Below are 17,212 nucleotides of genomic sequence, written 5' to 3'. Positions count from 1 at the left end.
GGGAGAGAGGATACTGGTGCCTTATGCCATTGTCTAGATGATATAAGGAAACATATAGTGTTGGTCTAGGTTGTCATCTTCTATCCATTCTGTCCAGTCCCACTCTTTTCTTCCTTTCTAGAAAGTTAGTTGGTTCTAAACCGGAAGGGCCACATGTCTCCTTAATCTGTTACTGGAACTTCATTTCATCATGCTACCATTTCCAGCCTCCCCATTTTCTTTCCTGGGAAGGCTAGTTGCTAGTGTTTCCACTCACTGCAGACCAGTGCAGACCTCAAAGAGCTGATACTCTGAGCCTTAAGATGGCACTTGCAGAAGAATCTGCAGTTAGGGGTCTTGTTGCACTTAGATAATGAAGACGTCTTGGATTACCTCACAAATAATAAAATGGTTTCGCTGTTGTTATTGTTATTTTTGTTATTGTTTTGTCGTGAGGGGGTTGGGTATGGTGTAGAGTAGGGGTGGATTATTAGTCTGCTTAAAATTTGTATCAGTTAGTGATAGTTACAGGGAGGCGGCCTTCTAATTCAATCTCTAAGACTAAATAGATAATGCTCCCCTGCCCCCCAACAGATACGTGGGTTAGGAATGAATAGTCATTGGGGCTCAACAGAAGATGTGTGTCATGGGTTGTGGTGAAGCTTTTCCTGCAGGAGGAAGTGGGACTGGTTGGCTTTCAGCCTTTTTGATTCTCAGATTTTACAGCACATGAAATGTTTCCTGAGATAAATAATTAATAATTTTGAGACTTTTTTCTCAAAACTCTAACATTGACAATTGTGAGATTTGATGGATCAATTAGTTTGATTATGGCAAGCATTTCACAATACACGAATATAGCAAAATATCACATTGTGCTTATACATACACATACACTATATGTATGTATGCATATACACACACATACACATAAATGGGCTAAAGCTATGCCCAGTTAGTATCAAAAGATGCCATGACCTGATAATCTCTCCATATCTGTAATGCAAACCATAATATTTAAAAAGGAGGGGGGAGAAGAAAGACGGGGCGGAGGAGAAGAGAGAGAGAGAGAGAGAGAGAGAGAGAGAGAGAGAGAGAGAGAGACTGGAGGGAGGGTTGTGGGAGGGAAACTGTAAACTGGTGATGTTGGTGGTGGGAAATGTACACTGGTGACTGGTGAAGGGATGGGTTTTGGAACATTGTATGACTGAAACCCTGCCATGAACAACTTTGTAACTGTGCATTTCATGGTGATTCAATTCAAAAAATGCTATTACCATATAGAGTATCTGGTAGGGTGATTCAATAAATATTTCCTCTGTGCCTATTTGGGGTTAAACTCCATGGTATATTCTGAGATGGAAAATTGTTGTTTTATTTTTTTGAATAAAACCATGTCCATTCTGGGAGAGTTGAAGCTATTAAATTAGAGAAAGTAGTGTGTAAGCCAATATTTATTAAGAATATGATATGTGATTACTCAGAATGATCTCCCTGTTTAATGCCATCCCCATTAAAGCCTCAATGTCATTTTCTATTGAAACAGAAACATGTCTAAAGTTTATTTAGAACCATAAGTGAACCATAGTAGCCAAAATGATCTTAAAAAGGAAAAAGGAGAAGTAAGTGGCAACACACTTCCTGATTTCAAAATCTACTGCCAAACTACAGTCATTAAAACTGATCGGAGGGAGGGGAATTAGTGCATGAGAAAATTTTAATTGTGGGTTTGGAGCAAGGCCCTGCAGAGCCACTTGGGAATTTTCTAAAATGGGATTTGTCTACTCCTTTTCCAGACTCACTGTATTAGCACCTCTGAGGGTGCGTCTGAAGGATGGATATTGCTTTCCCCTCCCAGAGCAACAGCCCCCTGCAGTGTCGGAGCAGGCCCGGGGCGGGTCAGCTCACTGTGCTTGTTTCAATAATTATGTGATCTGTGACCATAGAAGGCGACTGATCAAACGCAGGATCTCACGTGTGTCAGGCATGTGCTTTCCCACTTGAGTTCGCTTCCCCGGTACCAACCATGCCTACTTTTGATTTTCTTCTATGGTGATTCCTATCCCCGACAGTCTCCGCAGCTTAACAGGACAGGGACATTCTGATCTCTTTCACTGTCGCAGACCTCCTCTCTCCTCAGTGCCTCTGCGGTTCCCCAACACCAGGCTGCTGTAATTACCCCCCAGTCCTAAGGATATGCAGAGCACTCACAGTCCTTCCTGCTGCCCCCACTCCCCTCCGTGTCTCTACTTTCCTTCGGGTTATTGCCCCTTCCCTAGCTGCCTCAGGTGTCCCCTCATCTGACTCAGCATCTGGGTACCACACCACCCCTCCCGGACTCAGTCACTGGAGCCTTCTCAGAACCTCCCCAGGCTCTCCTGGTCCTGCCACCCTCTCACCAGGTGCCCTTCCTGCTTTCCTGCTTCTGGACAGCGGAGCCCATGAGCTTCTTTTCTGCCTCTAGGACTGGGTATACTGACTGGTCCGTGGAAGAAGCCCTGATAAAGAAATACACGAGAGGGACTGGAGCGATAGTACAGCGGGTAGGGCATTTGCCCCGCACGCGAGAGACCTGGGTTCGATTCCCAGCATCTCGTGAGCACGGCCAGCAGTAATTCCTGAGTGCAAAGCCAGGAGTAACCCCTGTGCATCGCCGGGTGTGACCCCCCCAAAAGAGAGAGAGAGAGAGAGAGAGAGAGAGAGAGAGAGAGAGAGAGAGAGAGAGAGAGAGAGAGAGAGAGAGAGAGAGAGAGAGAGAGAGAGAAAGAAAAAGAAAGAAAAGACATGAAGTGTTAATGCAGAAGCAACAGGAATTGCTCAAATGCTGAGTCAACCTTACTGAGGGAAAGGTTATTACAGTAAAGAGAGTCGAAACATGTGGGGTGGAGTCCAGGGGGAAAGGACATTGCCGGTAGAGGGCGCTTTCATTGGGGGCAGTGGGCACTCGGCCATGGCTAGATAGCTAGTGACTAGAGAGAATGGCCGCAGGATGGGCGAGATTCACAATGCTGCCCAAAGGAGGGCTCAGTGGACACCAAATGACCCTGACTTGGAGACGCAGGGGAGCAGTGCCACCTACTGTGCCAAACGGATTCTCCAACTATTGGTTAGGATCATTCTAACACAGTGCAAGTTTTTGTTTTCTAGGTTTGGGGGCCACACTCAGCGTACTCAGGACTTGCCCCTGGTTCTCTGTTCAGGGATCATGCTGGCTGGGGGGACCTGGTATACTGCTGGGGACCAAACCTGGTTTGCTGCATGCAAGACAAACACCTTAATTCTCATCTTATCTCCCTAGCCCCAGGAGGGCTTTAAAATTACAAATTATTGAGGCAAATCCCAAAATTTCAGCACAATGGGAACAGGGGCCAGTTGTTTGCACTTGGGATTGTAAGATGCAATGATAAAAATAAAAATGCAAATGCCCCATTTAATGAAATTGGAATAGCCATTTGGAATAGCCTTTTTTTTAAAAAAAAAAAAAAGGAATGAATACACCTCAATTGTTACATGGCGCGTACTCATAGTTATCCTAACTTTTAAAAAATCCTCTTTTATTGTCAACTTTCTTCATTGCTTACCTGAAATTTCACTTTTTTCTGGTGTCCCGTGTTCCTTCTGGCAGCCCAATCTGTGTGTTTTTGGACTCTCCGTCCCACTGCTCTGCCCATCAGCAGTCACACTCCTCTGTCATCCACCCTCTGGGTCTGCTAACGGGGCCTGAGCCCCCGATTATGGAGGTTGCTGGCCCGGGGATAGAGTATTGTGAGTGCAGGCTGGGAAGACCAGAATCAAACCAGCAGAATAGCCAGGAAGGACCACAAGGGGCCCAAAGAAAGGAGTGTCTCCTCACAGCCGAGGTTGGTCAGAGATGGTTTCAGAGGCATCTCTGAGGGTTTGCGGGTGTGAGGAGTTGACTGAAAGAAGACAGTAGAGGTGGTAATGAGGGAGTCTGTGGCATTCTCCTCCCAGCAGTTCTGATGGGTGGACAGGGGCTGGCTTCTGTGAGAAGTGAGGGGGGGTGTCAGGGCAGACAACAGCTGGGTTGATTATTTAGGGGTAGGGTTTCTTGGTGAGTCAAACTAGAGGAGGCGGAGTCACGCGGGCACATCTCTCATTGAGGGAGACTGTTTATGACTGGAGAGAATTTGGTGCCGAAGGAATGCTGAGATTACAGGGGCAGATGCAGAGCAGCAGAGGGAGGACCAGCTGGGGAGGCAGGAGAGGGGGAGAAGGGGGAGCAGGGAGAGAATCTGGGAGGGTGCTGGCTGCAGGGCATGGCAGCTTAGAGTCAGCGCTGCTGACACAAGGGTCACCAACGAAGAGTGGAAACGTGTGTGTGTGTATGTGCATGTGTGTGCATGTTATGTGTGCATGTATATGTGTGCACATGTGTATGTGTGTGCATGTTATGTGTGTGTGCATGTTATGTGTGTGCATGTGTATGTGTATGTGTATCTGTGTGTGTGTGTCTGTTGAAGAGGCCGGTGAAAAAATTCTGTATGCTTAACTTGTTTTTGTTTTTCTTTATTGGCTGTGGGTGATAGCACAGCGGTTGGGCATTCGCCTTTCATGCGGCTGACCCGAGTTCAATTCCTCCGCCCCTCTCGGAGAGCCCGGCAAGCTACCGAGAGTATGGAGCCCATGCGGCAGAGCCTGGCAAGCTACCTGTGCGTATTGGATATGCCAAAAACAGTTAACAATAAGTCTCTCAATGAGAGACGTTACTGGTGCCCGCTCGAACAAATCGATGAGCAAAGGGATGACAGTTATTGGCTGTAATTATGAGTCCTTGTTTCATTTGGTTTCATGGGTCCATTTTCCTAGTTTTCCAAAATGTTTTTTTTTCCCTTTCTCGGAGCTTCCTTGTTTCCATGGAGCCAGCCATTCCCCTTCCCTCGACCTCAGCTTCTTCCCCCGCTCAGCTCACACCCTGTGGACCGTGGTCATTTCTTTATAGGCTGTACAAGGGCTGTGCATGAGGCACAGACATCTTGAGCAGGCCCACCGCTTCCATGCAGGCAGCCCAGACCTGCTCTCCCTACTATTCCTATGTTAGATCAAAAACTGAGGGACTGGAGAGATAGTAGAACGGGGAAGGCTTTTGCCTTACACACAGCCGACCCGGCACCACATACAGTCCACTGAGCCTGCCGGGAGTGATCCCTCCCTGAGCACAGAGCCAGGAGGAAGTCCTGAGCACCAACAGGTGTGCTCCCTCTGCCCCCCAAATCCCAACAAAATTGGAAACAATGTAAGTGCCCATGGATAAAGAAAATATGCTAGAGAGACAAAATAGAACATTTTTTTTCTGTTAGAAAAAGATGAAAACTTGCTACTCATGACAACAGCAGTAAATCCTGAAGCATTGTTCACAGTGAAATCAGTTAGAGGAAGAAAAACAAATGCCATATTATTCCACTCATATGTAGAAATAAATAAATAAACAAGTAAGACAAAAACATGACTCACTTAGCGTATCGCCACAAAATGATGGTCTCCAGAAGAGAAGGGGGTGGAGAGGGTGGGTGAATCAGGTTTAAGGGGTCGACTGATGGATCAAGGAAAATAATGAAAGGCACAGATGTGATGCACCAGGCAGTATACCTGAAATCCCTAAAAAATATAAACCATAAACATAATAAACATAAAACATAAAGTCACATAAAACTGTTACTTTAATAAAAAATTAAGATGAAACAGTAATATAAAATGTGTTGTTGTTGCATCTATTTATTATCTGCACCAGAGGAAGAAGTGATGGAGGCAAAAAGGTCGAGTGGTACTTCTTGAGTAGCGGGCTCCAGGTACCAACAGCATGCCTCCTGCCTGCCTTCCCTCCTTTCCGCAGTGTCGGGGCTACACTGGCTTGTTAGAATGCAGTGGCCTTCTGGGACTCTAGGGGGAACCTGAGGGCGGACATTAGAGCTAGGACAGGGTGGGAAAAATTAGAGGCCCCGGGATGCCTACCTGGGGATACACACACACACACATACACACACACACATGATCCTTGTGTAATGCCACAAGATGGGGTGAAGCTTGTGATTTGCTTCTCCTAAAACACACACACACACACACACACACACACAAAGTGGATGGACATGGAGAGTATCATGCTAAGTGAAATGAGTCAGAAAAAGAGGGACAGACATAGAAGGACTGCACTCATCTGTGGAATATAAAATAGCATTATATGAGGCAAACACCCGAGAAAAGTAGAGACGAGGCCAGGAAGATTGCTCCACAGTTGGGAGCCTGCCTCATGAGCTGGGGGAGAAGGCAGCCGGAGTAGAGAAGAGATCACTAAGTCAATGATGGTTGGAGGGATCGCTCGGGATGGGAGATGTGTGCTGAAAGTAGACAAAGGACCACACATGATGGCCTCTCAGTATCTGTATTGCAAACCATAATGTCCCAAAGCAGAGAGAGAGCAAGAAGGAAGGTGTCTTCCCTAGAAGCAGAGGGTAGAGTGGGGTGGGATGGTGGGAGGGATACTGGGGACATGGGTGGTGAACAAGGAACACTGGTGGAGGATTGGGGTTTCAATCATTGTATGACTGAAAATTATGAAAGCTTTGTAACAATCTCTTAGTGATTCAATAAATAAAAAATAAAGAAACAGAAATTATGGCAAAGGCAACGAATACCACTCCCATGAGTATATGATATGACAATGATGAAGGACTTGTGCAGGTATCATGAAGGGCCCTGGTCCGTTGATACTGAGTTCATTAAAAGGGTGATTATTCAAAGTCAGTCTGCCCTCAACAGGTAAGTCCTTTAGAAGATGCAGGGTTACCTCGCATTCAGAGATGCTGAGTGTTCATGCAGTAATAGGGAATGCCCTAGAAATATTACAGCCCTAAGACAGTAACATTTGCCAGCTGGAGCCAATCTGATTGTTATGTTCGACCTCCACCCAGCAGGATCAGTCAAAGAGAACAAGACAACCACGTCCAGGCATTAGGCAACCTGAGCACACAGGCTGACCTTGGGCTCCATCCACCCTCACTCCCCGACTCTGCTTCCAGTGTGTGAGTTATTGTTGATAAAGACACCAGGAGCAGCTCAAAAGCCCATCAAAATTCAGTGGCTGAGGGAGGGGGAGAGAGTTGAGAGGGTGGGGCGCTAGTCTTGCACGTGGCCACCCTACGTTTGTTTCCTGGCACTCCAAATGGTCTCTCGGGCCCGCCAGCATCGGAGTGCAGAGTCAAGAGGAAGCCTTGAACACAGCCGGGGGTGGCCCTGGAGTGAAACAAAGCAGAGTCTGGGACATTTCACAAAGCCAGTCAGCGGGTGCCCTTAGAGCACAGAGTAAAGCAAGGTCACGACAGTTTCCTATTCGATTTTTGCCCTTGAAATCCTCTGCACCTACACAACCCTACACTGTTGTATTTTATCTTTTCTTGGGCTCATTTCTGCTTGTCCTCTAATCTAATCTATCTATCTATCTATCTATCTATCTATCTATCTATCTATCTATCTATCTATCTGTCTATCTACACCCCCCATCTTTTTAGAATTGCCTATTTCACATCTTGGGGTATAACATTCTTTATTTTACTTTGATTTCTGGGGCTCTCCTCTTTTTCTGGACAAGTCTTTATCCTCTCTTGAATGTATTACCGCTCTCATCTTTTAACAAAAATGTCCATGTTTCGCTAAAACATCACAATAAAAATTGCCTACTCTGTTCATATTTAAGTCTTCCTTGACTTTTTTAAAAATTAAAATTTTTTAAATTGAATCACAGTGAGATACACTTACAAGGTTGTTCATAATTGGGTTTCAGTCATATAATCCTCCAACACTCTAACAGCCAGTGTGAATTTCCTGCCACCAATGTCCCCACAGTCTCTCCCTGTCTCCTCTTGCCTCAATGGCGAGTGCTTTCTTCTCTCTCTCTCTCTCTCTCTCTCTCTCTCTCTCTCTCCTCTCTCTCTCTCTCTCTCTCTTTCCTGGCATTTTGGTCTGCAATACAGATACTGAAAGGTTATCATGTATATTCCTTGACTCACTTTCAACACTCAGTTTATACTGGTCCCTTATCTAACCTAACCGCCCTTTGCCCCACTCACTTGTGGCAAGTTTCCAAAAGTGGACCAGTTCTCCTGGCCCCTGTTTCTTCTGACCTTGGATATTGGTCTGATGCTACTGTTTTTTTTTCAATGTACTACAAATGAGTGCAGTCATTCTTTATCTATCTCTTTCCTTCTGATTCATTTCACTCAGCATGATACTCTCCACGTCCATCCATTCATAAGCAAATTTCATGACTTCATCTTTTTTTTCAAATTTTTTTTGTTATTGAATCACTGTGAAGTATAAGTACAAATATTTTATGACTGAGTGTCAGTCATACAATGATCAAACACCCATCCCTCCACCAATGCACATTTTCCATCACCAATGTCCCCAGCTTTCCTCCTGCCACCCCCACCCTACCCTGTCCCCATCCTCTATGGCAGACAATTTCTTTTATACTCTCTCTCTACTTTTGGGCATTATGGTTTGCAATATAGATATACTGAGAGGCCACCATGTTTGGTCCTTTGTCTACTTTCAGCATACATCTCCCATTCTAAGTGATCCCTCCAACCATCATTGACTTAGTGGCCCATTCTCTGTCCCAGCTGCCTTCTTCCTCAGCTCATGAGGCAGGCTTCCAACTGTGGAGTAATCTTCCTTGTCCTTGTCTCTACTGTTCTTGGGCATTAGTCTAATATTATGCTATTTTATATTCCTCAAATGAGCAAACGAGCATAGTCATTCTATTTCTGTTTCTCTTTTTGACTCATATCACTTAGTATGATATTCTCCATGTCTATCCACTTATAAGCAAATTGAAAGACTTCATTATTGCTAACAGCTGCATAGTATTCCATTATGTAGGTGTACCAAGGCTTTTTAAACCAGTCGTCTGTTCTCAGGCACTTGGATTGTTTCCAGATTTTGGCTATTGTGAACAGTGCTGCAATGAACATACAGGTGCAGATATCATTTCTACTGTGCTTTTTTGCACCCTCGGGATATATCTCCAGAAGTGGTATTGCTGGATCATATGGAAACTCAATTTCTAGTTTTTTGAGGAATGCCCATATTGTTTTCCAGAAAGGCTGGACCAGTTGGCATTCCTATGAACAATGAAAGAGAATGACTTCATCTTTTTTAACAGCTGCATAGTATTCCATCCACTGCATAGATGTACCATAGTTTCTTTATCCAGTCATCTATTACATTGATAATAGCTATTATATTCTTTCCTGAGCCCATTTTTCTGTCCAAGACCTGTGCCGTTTTGCTCAGGAGAGTATCCCAATCTTGGGCTTGGATTTATGTCAGGGGGACAATCTCTCCACAGTCAATCACTGAAGGGACCTGGGAGCAGATTCTTCTCTTCTCTTGAGGAGATGCAGTCTGGCCAACCTCTTGATTTTAGCTGGAAGCTATAGCCAGACTTTTGCCTGTGAAATTAATAAGATAGGGGCCAGAGTGATAGTACAGCGCGTAGGACATTTGCCTTACATGTGCCAACCCGAGTTCAATTCCCAGCATCCCATATTGTGCTCCAAACACTGCCAGAAGTAATTCCTGAGTGCAGAGACAGGAGCAACCCCTGAGCATCTCTGGGTATGACCCAAAAACCAAGCAAACAAAAAAGAAATTAATAAAATAAACATGTGTTGCTTGAAGCTATCTCATTTGTGCCACTGTGGTAGGGAACCAAGAATGTCCAGACACAGATGTCCACATCGATGTTGTGGCTGGGGGATGCATCCTCATCCTTCTAGCACTCTTTGAGGTACTCAAGTTAAAGTTTCTGCTTCAAGCCCTTGTGATTTTATGTTTTCCATAGAGAGTGAGCTGACGCTTTACTGATATGTGCAGCCACAGGGCAGGAATGTTTAGAAGATGAATCAGCTGTGGTGGAACTTGATACATGGATACAATTTCAGAAGGTGAAAACTGGGGTGGCTGGATGTGGAGCATCGTTCTCAGGGGGCAGAATGAATGAGGGAAGCAATGTGAGTTCAGCTGAAATGAAAATTTATTCCATTTCACTAGGAAGAGAGAAATGGAAAGGAAGTTAAGAGCAGATCGCAAATCCACAGGGAGTTGGAGATTGTTTTTGAAGCAATAGGAGGGTTCTGAAGAGGGTGGTGGCTTAATCAGTTTTACCTCCCTTTAAAATGCAATGTGATAAGTGGATGGACATGGAGAGAATCATGCTGAATAAAATGAGTCAGAAGGAGAGGGACAGATGTAGAATGATTGCATTCATTTGTGAGATATAAAAAATGTATAGTAGAAAACTAATATCCATGGCCAGGGAAAACAGGGCTTAGGAGGACTGGTCAATGGTTGAAACTAACCACCAGTGTGTGTGGGACTGAGGGTAGGTAAGATAGAGAAGAGACCAGTATGACAATAATAGCTGGGAATTATCACACTGGATAAGATTGAGGGTTAAAAGTAGGTAAAGGAATTTTCTCAATTATATATATATATATATATATATAGAGAGAGAGAGAGAGAGAGACAGAGACAGAGACAGAGACAGAGAAAAGAGAGACAGACAGAGACAGAGACAGAGACAGAAGAGAGAGGGGCCATAGAGGCAGGGGTGGAGAGGGAACCTGGGGACACTGGTTCTGGGAAATGTACACAGTTGGAGGGATGGATGTTGAAATACCATATGACTGAAACACAATCATGAACAGCTTTGTAAGGGTCTATCTCACAGTGATTCAATAAAAAAGTTTTAAAAATGTAGTGTGAGGCGCTGGCATGATAATACAGCTAGTAAGGTGTTTGTCTTGCATGTAGCTGACCTGGGTTCACTCCCCAGCATCGAATATCGTCCCCCAAGCACCAGCAGGAGTAATTCCTGAGTGAAGAGCCAGAAGAACACGGGGAACATTGCCAGGTGTCCCCACCACCCCCTGACAAAATGCATTGAGTCTGTTCTGGGGTTAGAGAAACATCTCGAAGTAGATTTCTGTCTCAAAGGGATTTATAAGAACGGCGAGGAAAGGGGGATGACAGGAATTGGGATGAAGAAAGGAACATGAAACAGGAACCCGGAGGCTCCTGAGAGGAACAACAGTGAGTCTTTTTCTCCTTGCTGCTTCTTCTACTTCCTTCATTCTCTGCTGTGGTGAGTTTCTTCCAGCCAGAGCTTCTCCCCTCCTCACCAAAGGGGGAAAAAAGGGACTTTCCTGCCTCCCCTGGCTAATGGCACTGTTGCTGGAAGCGATGCTTTGGGATGATCTTGAAATGACCTTGGGGTCATAAGAAATAAGGGTGCAGGCTATGGGGGCTGGAGAGATAGCACAGCAGATAAGGTGCTTGTCTCCTAAGTGGCTGACCTGGGCTCAATCCCTGGCACCCGCTAGAGTCCTGCTAGAGTGAACCCTGAGCCGCGAGCCTGAAGGAAGCCCTGAGCACTGCGGGCTGTGGCCCAAGAATAAAATAAAATGTTATGGGTATGAATTAAATCTCACAGTTCTGTTGTTTCATACCTGGATCACACAAGCACAGATAATGCATGCAGATGATTCCATCCCACTAAAGTAATGCAATTAAAAACTTACATTTACGTTAGGAATATGCACAGCTGATCAGCCACCAAATTCCCAGCCTTTTTCTCTACCTATTCAATTCATGCTGACAAACCATATGCTCTAACAATAGGTTTCCACAACCAAAAAAAATTTTAGTGCTTGACTAATTTTTTTTGTTCAAAATGTATAGAATTTTGTACTGTGGTTATGGCATTCACCACTGGGGGGAAAACAGTAATTTCAAATTGTTACTTATAGATACTGCCAAGATCTTGAATTAGTCCCATGAAGAAACACTAACTTCTTGTTTAAGAAAGCAGCACTATTTTGCTCAAATGTATTGATATACTTAGATATTTGTTACAGAAAATCTCAGCTCATATGTTTTAACCTTCTCATTTTACTAGAATCACTGTAGGTAGCTGATGATTGGGAAATGTAAGGTCTTTTTCTAGATTCTTGGATATATTGATCATCCCTACATTTTATTTGGAAGTATTTAAGCATATTTTGTTGGCTCAAACATGTAACTGTCACCCAATTCTTCCCCTTACTTGTCATACTCATGATAAATACCCATTTCAGGAATCGAAGATGCCAGCATTTAAAATGCCTGAAATGTGTTTTTTAAAATGTGTCTGGATGGAAAAGCTTCCTCCCTGGAAAATGACCGGGAAGGTGCAACTGCTGCAGATGACCACTAGGTGGTAATCTTCCTCCATCACGCTGGAATCCCGACCCCAAGGTAGTACACCAACCTGCTTCATTATCTCCCGACTCCTATTTAAACGAAGCTCCAACTTGACCTCATGTAATTTACTCATCATTGTAACCACAGAGCATGTTGGAAGTGACTGCATAGATGCGTCACAATTTGTAAAAGGTGAGATTTATATCTTCTTTCTGTAGTATCATCTCACACCATGATTCAGAAAATCAAAAACATCCGCCTGCCTCCCTCCGCCCTCCCCCTCCCCCCCCCACCCGCGCTCCCAACTTTGCTGTTTATTATAATTCATTCCTCCATCTAAAGAAACAATAGGGGGTTGTATTTTCATTGGAAAGACTGTTGAGGGGTCCGAGAGATAGTTCAGCAGGTAGGGCTCTTGCCTTGCATAGGTTCAATCTCTGGCATCCCATCTGGTCCTTCGAGCACCAGCAGGAGTGATTCCTGAGTGTAGAGCCAGGAACAAGCCCTGGGCATTGCCAGGTGTGATGCAAAACCAAAACCAAAAATGAAGAAAGGAAGACTCTTGACCAAACCATAAGCTATAACATTTCTCCCTAGATAAGGAGTTATTGTAGTACCTAATCACTTGTACAAGTGAGATAATAAAAACCAAAGTGTTTTAAGTTATTAGTTACATGCTACTAATCCATCAGTATATCATACTTTGTTGATGAACTGGAAATCTGTGAATGAGGGAAATGAATGGAATTGGTTTATAGTCTCATGCTAAGGTTTTCGAGATAGGCGGTCACCAACTGAGGAAGAGGGATCCTTGCTTGCTTGATTTTTGTGAGGGGTGGGGTTGGGTGGGGGCGTTACTTTGGGCCACGTCCTGTGGTGTTCAGGACCTGACTCTGTGCTTAAGAGTGACCTCTGGCAACTCTCAGTGTGTGGCTCTGGGAATTCAAAGTGGGGTGTGCCACATGCAAGGCAAGTGCATGAACCCCTGTACTATTCCTCTGGAATCCTGTTTATTTTTTTTATTTATCCTGTTTCATTTTTTGTTTTGTTTTCTTGGCTGCCCCAGGCAATGCTAGAGGTTATTTAGAGGTTATTCCCTGACTCTGTACTCAGGAATGACTCCTGGAAGTGCTCAGGGGACCCTATGGGATGCCCGGGATTGAACCCACGTGCAAGGCAAATGCTCTATTGGCTGTACTATTGCTCCAGCCCTTCCTGTTTAATTCTTGCAAAGGAATTTCCTCCACTTACAATTGTGAATTCGAAATAAATAGATTTGTAGAGCAAGAGAACAGGAACCTCCCTGGGACCTTTTAAGAAAAGATGGAAGCATTCAACTAAAACATGTCATTTCAGTTCAGCAATTTCATATAGTGAAACTGTAAATTTTTTCAATGCATGCAAAATTATAAATAAGGGAACTGGAGAGAATGTACAGAATTTAAGAGGCTTGCTTTGCATGTGACCAACCTCAGTTTGATATCCACCAACACTAAGTGTGAGCACAGGGCCAGGAGTAAGATCTTAATACAACTGGGGATGGCCTCAAAACACACACACACACACACACACACACACACACACACACACATGCACACATACATATACACACATCTATCTGATTAATTTAAAAGCTAAATACTGTTTTAAAAATTTAAACCAGTTAACAGGGAACATGAGATGCTTGAAACCTATCCACACCTATCCTAAGAGAATATTCATGCTCCAACTTCATTTATCTATTGATCAAACTTCTATTGGGAAAACTCATGTATTTGAGATTAAAAAATGAAACAGGACTTTGTTTTGTGGAGAGATAAGTTTAGGGGTGATATGGGGCAGTTCTCTATCCAAGGAAAATTGAGTGACAAACTCATGGAACCAGCATCTTCCCGTGTTCCAGAAGAAAGCTTGAATTGGACTAAAAATGACTTAGGGATTATTTTTGTTTATCTATTGTAGAATGCTCAGCCACACCCAGAAACTGCCCTGGGTGCCCTGTAATCCCATCAATGGCCAAGATCCAGAGACTATAAAACAACACTTCCAGAAGTAAGCGGCCTTGACCTCTTATAGCCTAGTTCTCCCTCTCAGAGAACCTGGCAAGGCACCAAGAGCAACCTGCCTGCACAGCAGAGCCTGGCAAGCTCTTCGTGGCGTATTCGATATGCCAACCACAGTAACAATGATGGGTCTCATTCTGTTTACCCTGAAAGAGCCTCCAATGTAGCACCGCTTGGAAGAACTAGTAAAAAGAGGCTGCTAAAATCTCAGGGCTAGGACGAATGGAGACTTTACTGGTGCCCGCTAAAGAAAATTTGTGATCAACAAGATGACAGTGATACAGTGATACAGTGGGGCTGGTGAGGAGGTTTGTATGTGTGTGTAGGGTCGTCTAGGGGGGAGAGTCAGATTTTCAAATGGGAAATTTGTAGTGAAAGCCCATGAAATCACCTTTAATTTGGGCACAAGGGCAGACATGAATATCAGGACCTTTGGGCAGCTTTAGCACTCTTTGAGTATAAGTAGATAAAAAGTGTTCCCCTGTCTGGAGTGTGTTGCTACATCCATTGGTAGCTTTGCTGTCCATTGACTGTCTTAAAAAATATATAGTTTTATTTTATTTTTTAATCTTTTAATTTTGGGCCACACCCAGCATGCTCAGAGGTTACTCCTGGCTCTGCACTCAGGAATTACTCCTGGCAGGCTTGGGGGAACCATATGGGATGCGGGGACCAAACTCCAGTTGACTGTGTGCAAGGCAAATGCCCTACCTGCTGTATTATCACTCTGGCCCTTGAAAACATATTTTCTTTTTAAACTGTGCAAAGGTAAATTCTTCCAAAGGCTGTTTTCTTTGAAAGAAGAAAAGTTCTTATTATTTTTCCCTTTGAGTATGAGAAGGTTAGAATGATCCCCACCCACGTTATAATTCCAGTATCTTCTGATCAATAATAGGCTTTTGATCTGCTGCTGCTGCTGCCCCCTTTCTCCTCCTCCTCCTCCTCCTCCTCCTCCTCCTCCTCCTCCTCCTCCTCCTCCTCCTCCTCCTCCCCTTCCCTCTTCTCACAGACATGCTCTACAACTGAGTCACATCCCTATTTTGAGTCTGATGTTACTTAACATATTTTATGAATGGTAAAATTCTTTTATTATTTTAGATTGAGCAACATGGTTACAACAGTGTTAAATACTTATGATTTTGATGTACAGTTATTGCACCTCACCACAACTAATGTGCCTAAGATCTTCTGACACTGTCCTTCTATAACTTCTGGCTCATCCCTTCCTTCCCCTTCCTTCCCCTATTGGCTGGGAATTTGACTCTTCAAATGCAAGGCTCTCCAGAGTTTATCTCATCATTGGCTACTGACTTGTATCTATGATATCTTATTGTCATAGACACTGACTATTCCCTTGTTTTTTCTCCACGTTTCACAGGTAAGGTCACCTACTACTTGTCCCTTTTCTTCTGACTTATTTAACTTACCCTGATATCCTCCAGTTCCATCCACGTTACAGCAAGCTCTATGATTTGATCTGTTTTGGGGTGGGGACACAGCTGGCCGTCCTGGGACTTGCTCCTGCGGTTGTGCTTAGGGATCACACCTAGAGGGGCTCAGGGGACCATATGTGGTGCCAGGGATCACACTCTGGTTGGCCACATGCAAGACCAGCCAGCATCTTATCTATCCTCCAACCAATTTGTATCTGTTCTTAGCTGCTGCATAGTAATTCACTGTATCTATCCGCACAACTTCTTTATCCCTTCATCTGTTAGACATATGGTTTGTTTCCATATCCTGGCTGTTGGATTAAGTGCTGCAATAAACCTAAGTGCGTTTGTATCTTTTTGAATTAATGTTTTTGTGTTTTGAAAGCAGAGTAGGAGTAGAACTGCTTGGTCATATGAAAGCTCTATTTGTACTTCAAAAAATATTTGGTGGGGAGGGCCACATATGGCAATGCTCGGGGGTTACCCCTGGCTCTGCACTAAGGAGCTTTCCCTGGTTGGGCTGGAGGGGTGGGTGGGGTGGGAAACTATATGGGATGCTGGGAATTAGACCTGGGCTAGTCATGTGCAAGTGTGTGCCCTAACCACTGTACTATCTCTCTGGCCCCCATCTCTCCTCACAGTTTTGAGAACTCTCCATAATATTTTTCATATAGCCCAGACCAGACAACATTTCACCATAGTGAAATAAGGTTCCTTTTCAATATCCCATCCAACACTGGTTGCTTCCAACCTTTTTGTGACGCCGAAACTCTTAACTCAGGGTTTGCCATTGTCTTTCATTCCTAAATATTTCTACCTCAGGTGTTCAGAATGTTAGTGCAGTGTGTGATCAGTCTGGGCAAGAAATGCACTGACCGCCTACTATAAAAGAAAAAGCTTCGTTCACTTAATTCAAATGTAAATTTTTAGTTTTATCGGAACCACCCTGTTTTGTTGGAAATCCCCTAAGCCTGAACTCTGCTTACACAATGAAAAACTTGCATTTACGGTCTGACTTCTTCCTCAGGGCAGTCTCAAAATCTCTGAGACCAAGGCCTTTCTTTTTCTCCAAAGTGGAGAATGATTTATTTTCCTTGACATCTGTGAATCATCTAGGTGCTCCCACCTGCCACTCTTGTCGTGCCGAGGCACTGGATGTGGCCACCTGACTAAAAATTTGTCAGGAGAGATTGATGTGTGTGTGAGCCAGGCAGGATTTCTGCCTTAGGAGAATCCCCAGGTCCCGCCCGCCTCCTTCCTCTGTCAGCCCACACCACAGGCAAGTGGCCTGTGCCTCTCCTCCCTTTCAATTAAACTGGCTCACAGGGTAAGCCGGGATCCAGTCAGCACTAGTGTTTGTTGTTGTTTTTTTTCCTCTCTTACATCTTGTTTCCCTGGTTAGGACCGGCTTGATTATGAGCAGAAGCTGCTTTTTGATCTCAGTTTGAAAATAGGATATTAGACCTTAGTCAGACAGAA

Source organism: Sorex araneus, chromosome 1 (assembly GCF_027595985.1).
Source record: "Sorex araneus isolate mSorAra2 chromosome 1, mSorAra2.pri, whole genome shotgun sequence".
NCBI lineage: Eukaryota > Metazoa > Chordata > Mammalia > Eulipotyphla > Soricidae > Sorex > Sorex araneus.
This window is presented reverse-complemented; position numbering follows the sequence as displayed.